Source organism: Triticum aestivum, chromosome 4D (assembly GCF_018294505.1).
Source record: "Triticum aestivum cultivar Chinese Spring chromosome 4D, IWGSC CS RefSeq v2.1, whole genome shotgun sequence".
Lineage (NCBI taxonomy): Eukaryota > Viridiplantae > Streptophyta > Magnoliopsida > Poales > Poaceae > Triticum > Triticum aestivum.
In genome coordinates, this window is record NC_057805.1 from 208,025,650 (window position 1) to 208,031,359 (window position 5,710).

Consider the following 5,710-nt stretch of genomic DNA (forward strand, 5'->3'; position numbering starts at 1 on the left):
ACTCCCTCCGTCTAGGTGTATAAGTCACCTTACGAAAACCAAATAATCCCAAAATACTTAGACGCGATGCATTAACTCCCACCTCGTTTCTTGTTTCTTGACATATCCATCAATAAGAGATGTGGGCCGTGCATGTTTTTAATGAGTTAGACTACCGAACACAACATGCAATGGTTAGTTCACTGCATGCAATGCTATTAATTACCAAATAAATATTAATTTCTCTCGTTTTCCCCTCTGTTTTTCCCTCTTCCTTGGTCACGGTGCACAATCTAAGATGACTTATTCACTAGACGGAGGGAGTATATAAAATCTTACCAATAGTCAAAACCAAGTGTTACTAGTAGAATGCCCGTGCGTTGCTACGGGCTACGATGCATATAAATGTTTCTTATTGTATCATGGGAAAAGTGCATAAATTTGGAAATCAAGCAAAAATAAAAGAGTTCACACTGAAGATTATGAACACAAAAAGCATGTATAACTCTTCCGATTTAATTAGTGCTGAATAAGTAGTTCCCTTTTATTTTTATTAGGGGGTTCACTATAGAGAATTTTATTTTTCTGACTGGAATCTTTCCGACACTATTAGTGAGAATAATCGCAGACATTATCAGCGAGGTATGAAGTTTATGACATAGTGAACCAACATCATTGCACGACTTACAACATGTGCAGCAGATGCACTAAAATTTGTTAAATTATTGTACAAAAGTAATTAGTCAATTTTGTCCAGAAGTTGTCAATACATGGTGATGTTAAGTTTCAGGCAGTTTCTTGTGCCTTTGTTGTGATCTTTTTTCCAACCAACATTAACCAGCATCGAAGAACATTGTTTTTTGATGGATAAAGAGGATGGAACAATCAGATGTAGAAAGCATATAATATTTAGTGTGTTATCCATTATTTCACTCTGAATCCATGTGAAGGAGAGATGCATAAGGTATTTAAGTTAATAGAGGCTAGCATGGGTTGATCATACAGAGATGGCTCACATGAATGGCCCAACAAGTGCGCACAGATGCTCCCTATCTACGTAAATTTTGAAGTGGGTGAAAGAACGCATGCCTGGCAAGGATATCAAAGGGCTTCACAGAAAGGTATTGTGCTCTTCTTATTCAAAGCCTCCATCTCTTGCATTCGACATACACACACTTCCATGAAACCTAGGTAGAACTGAATGAAATAAGTATGAACAAAGAATAACAGTGAAGATGAACCAAAGAAGAAAGTAATTTGGGAAACAAGCACTCACCCCATGCATCCATATTGTGGAGGATCTGGTGATGAGGTGGAGGATGACCTCTGAGTTGTTGAAGATGGAGCCATGCGCCTCCAGCTTGTGGCGCAAAGGCAAGTAGTTCACCAGGTTGTCGTTGTGCTCCACGGCGAGCTGCCCGAACCGGTGTCCGGCAAGGAACGGCACCACATTGCACAGCTGGGCATCGCCACCGGAGGTGGAGTAGCGGATGTGGCCAATGGTGGCCTGGCCATGGGGGCTATTGACGTGTGCCAGATCCCTTAACACGTCGCTGACGAGCCCCAGCCCCGTGATGGATTTGAGCTTGTCAAGAATCAACTCAACTAAAAACTTTATTCAGCTTTATACAAGATCATATATGTCAAATGCAAAAAAAAAATTGAATAAAGATATATACGGTATATTTTAGTGTTACAGTCAAAACACATTGAATTGCTCATAAAATATTCCTCTGCATCTACTTTCTTATACATTGCTCGTGCATGGTCAAAACCCTAATGCTTGCTATAATGTATGTATTCACTGGAAAAAAACTATTTTGAATCTCTTCCGCATTTTGAGTCAAAAATTAAAACCATCATTATTATCCAATTGAAGTTCACTGCATGTCTGCATGAAGACAATAGTCATGGTTAAAGCATGCCACTATAAAATTTGCACAATAATAGAAAAAAATGATCATAAATGTATGCAATATAATGACAGATGAGAACACAAATGGCAAAAGGCCCAAGCTTCAATGTACCAAATGAAATGGCAAATCACATACTTGTGTCAAGCTAAATTAACAACAACAGCAATTGTTAAGTGATATAGCAAAAAAAGCGAAAAAGATAACAGGTTATTACTTAATACTTTGCAATGTAGCTGCCCTGTAATTAGATAAAGCGATCAGTTTATATGTACAGCATATATATACAATTATTAAGCACGGGAAGCAACCATTATTCCTCTTCTTTCATGCCATTCAAAGGGAACTATATTGATCAGCAAAGGGCCAATTAGTCAGCCACTAAAACAGAATAAATATTCACCAGGCAATAAAACATATTTGAATCAATGGAACATGAAACAGAAGAGGGGGAAAAAGGCTTAAATATACGTCAAAGGAAATGAAAAAAAATGACCTTTCACAATCTTCAATGTTGCAGTTTCGTCATAATGCCTAAAGACTGAAATCAAGGTTAGTGATTTAACAGAACATGCCCATATTAGTGACCATGTAAGCTTCAAGATTTAAAACCTATAAGAAACCCCAATAAGTGTGAATGGAAGAGAAAATGTGTGGAAGTTTCTTGCCTATGTCAAGTCATTTCAACTTGAGCATGCTAATGTATGATCTGCGTCCTTGATGGGACAAAGGAAACATCTGCTGCACAACGCATAAGCAGCAACACTATAACATCATAATCTTATTCAATTTAACACGCAGAAGACAGTAGGCTTGCAGATGTTTATACTTATGTCAAAAAGTATTATGAAATGGGTGTGCAATACAACATGGAGGCATTTAACAGCTGTATTTCGCTTGCCTAAATTATGCGATGTTATTTGCTGGGCCTATTATATCTTCGGAGCTGAGCTGTGCTGGCACGGCAGACATGTCGCCGACTCGCTTGAACACCTCTGTTTCCATCCACCGGCATATGGCATGGGGAACGATGATCTGCATAGGCACATGCATCAACTGGGTCAAGTGCAAGTACATGTATACTATATCTAAGGTCAGGCTAGGGAGCTAGAGATGATCAACAAAGGACTAACCAAAGGCATGTAACCAAAGTGACTGACTAAATTCACGGACTGACATAAGTGAGAAAAATAGGAGGGTAAAAGATAAACGATACTCACAACTACAGATTTCAAGAAGTCAGGAGTTACACAAACTTCGGATGTTGTGCAATCCCAGAAGGTGCCGTCACATAGTAACTCTAGAAAAATATATTGTTCCTTCCTCATGCATGCATGTGGTAAATATATATGAGCTTGTAAGAAGCTTCAGAATTTTCAGAGCATTGTGTTGGTATGCCTCTGACCTCATCTTTACAATAGAACCTGTTCTAAAAAAATAATGCAATCTTCATGTACTTCCTAATTGTGTATGAAATATTAAACTTTGCTAATTAAACACAATACTCACTTGGTCATGCAAAGCAGTTGATTTTTAACCTTTTGGGTGAAAAAAATCAATTAATGTGATTGGGTAGATAAACATGTAGTAATGAGTGTCAGGGTCTCACGTATTAATCAAGGTGTCCTGCTCAGGCACCTTGTCGAGCACCAGGAGCCTCTCGTCGCCACGCACCGGCAGCGTCGCTCCTCTCACAATGTAGAATAAGAGCAGAACTCACGTTACACCCAACTACATGGTGATGTAAAGATGATGCAAGTTTCATGACTTGATCCTGCGCCTATTGGGAGGCCTTGATCTGCTCCTCCCTGCCACTGTCACCGCTAGCCAGCGCTCCCCACGAATGAGTTTCAGCTTGCACCGACACCGGCCGAAAGCAGAGGACCCAGGCCAGTCCCTAAAGTACCAGAGGCAGGGTGGTAAAAGAAGTTTATTGGAACACAGAACTGAAAATAAAATCCGAAAATCATCTTCCGCGAAAGTAAATCCATCAACCAAGATTTATTCACCATGCTATAGTTCATACAAGAAAAATCACAGGCACACACAAATAGGGAATGAATGGGAACAAATGGAAAAAGAGGGAAGCTCACCTTAGAGAACCCATAGATAACTTGGGCGGCTGTTGGTGGTCGACGGGCATCGCGGTCGCCGCTGATAGGTGCAACAAGGGGGAGGAGACTTGGGCGGACATGGCCGAGTAGAGGAGACTGCGGTGAAGGAGGGCCGCCGGGAGAGGAGAGGTGCCGGGCTACCCTCACAATAAAAACTTAGATTAAGAAAGTTTTTATTGTGAGGGTAAAAAATCAACGTGAGTAGATATGGTGATGGCATGTGAGACGAAAATAAACCGGACGAAATATAACCAGATGAAAATAAACCGTGGACGCAATCCTACCAACTCAAACATTAGGAGTAGAGACTACTGCACCAAACAAGTTCAAAACGAGAAACTGGACCCACTCACGGCACGACACGCCTGTCTCGTTTGGTCCGTCGGTCAAAGCGCTTCCTCTTCTTGGCATAACAATAAAGTACAATAATTTTTTTAGAATGCTCTTGGCATGTCGCTAACATGTGATGAGTTAACCGACCTCAATAGACGACAAAAACGCCAGCCCGCCACACTTTGAGAGAGACGAGGAGCGAGAAGAGGTACGGGCTGGTGGATTACTAGAGCTAGGTGTCGCACAGAGGCCAAGAAATATGGTGATAGCGTGGGTTGGCCATGTACAGTATGATGTAACTACGCTGGGCTGCCATGTTTCGTACTCTTCCGGTCTACTGTGGAGATGATTAGTTGATTTTATATCGCTAAATAATATAAAATATTATGAGTACAGACGCTCCACCACGAGGTTCCTTGCTCCTTCTCGGTCGTCGGGAATCTATGTTCTTCCACTCTTTTTTTGACATGAGCTTTGTTCATCCTTTTGCCAACACGCGGGACATCTAGCATCAGGGTGCACGTGTCATGCAAGAAAATGGAGATAAGCAGTGCGTAAGTGAGTCGTGCACTACGATGGCACCTAGTACCACGCAATATTTTTCCCCTCGATGGCACGTGAATAGTGCACGTACTCAATGACGCAGCACGAGAAGGTAGCCATGGACATGGTCGGCCCTTTTTGGAGAGAGTACTAAATACATATTAACTTTGATGTGTCCCGTCAACTCGCAGAACGACGAGAAGCACACACTGAATGACGGAGCACGGGATGGTAGCCATGGACATGGTCAACCCTTTTTGGAGACTAATGCACTACTTTTGATGTGTCTGGTCTACTCGCAAACGAGAAGCTTTGCTTACTAGTAGTACACTATCTACTGTAGTACCATCATCATTGTTCGACTTTCGGAAGAGGCAAAGAGCCAAGCGCACGGTCACCTACTCACAGTATAACCGACCATGTTTGCACTAATTTTTTAACGAAGTACCTGAGTGTATTGCTCCAGTGGTCATCGCATGTGAGCCAATCAATTCGCACCCTTCCACGCTCCATTTTGTCTTGCGTTCCTTCCTCCGTCTAGCACGCTGACAAGTGGGCCCAATGCTCATGTATGCCAACATGGTAGTTAATTATTTTGCAAGAGTCAGCTATCACACCCTTTCGATGCCACGTCAATGTACCCACCAGAAACAAGTTACACTTGTTCGGTTCAACCGCCTCCCTAGTTGTTTGGAGAGGAATTGGCCAGCGCGAGGCGGTTCTATAGGTGGGCAGGCGGCAAAAGACAGGGGAAAACACGCGAACTAGCTAGATGAGGGAGGGAAGCTTCTACATTCGCATGGGACGTGGCATTGGCTATTGGGCGGC

At 42.1% G+C, this 5,710-nt stretch overlaps 1 long non-coding RNA gene across 1 annotated transcript; it reads right to left on the minus strand.

Annotated features, from left to right (window-relative positions):
• Positions 1 to 206: 206 nt before the first annotated feature.
• Positions 207 to 4,176, minus strand: LOC123099846 (uncharacterized). The gene is made up of 4 exons (XR_006448252.1): positions 3,986 to 4,176; positions 3,502 to 3,789; positions 1,256 to 2,927; positions 207 to 1,166 (listed from the first exon to the last, which is right to left on the minus strand). It is a non-coding gene; the product is annotated as an uncharacterized lncRNA (long non-coding RNA).
• Between the last annotated feature and the right edge of the window lie 1,534 nt (positions 4,177 to 5,710).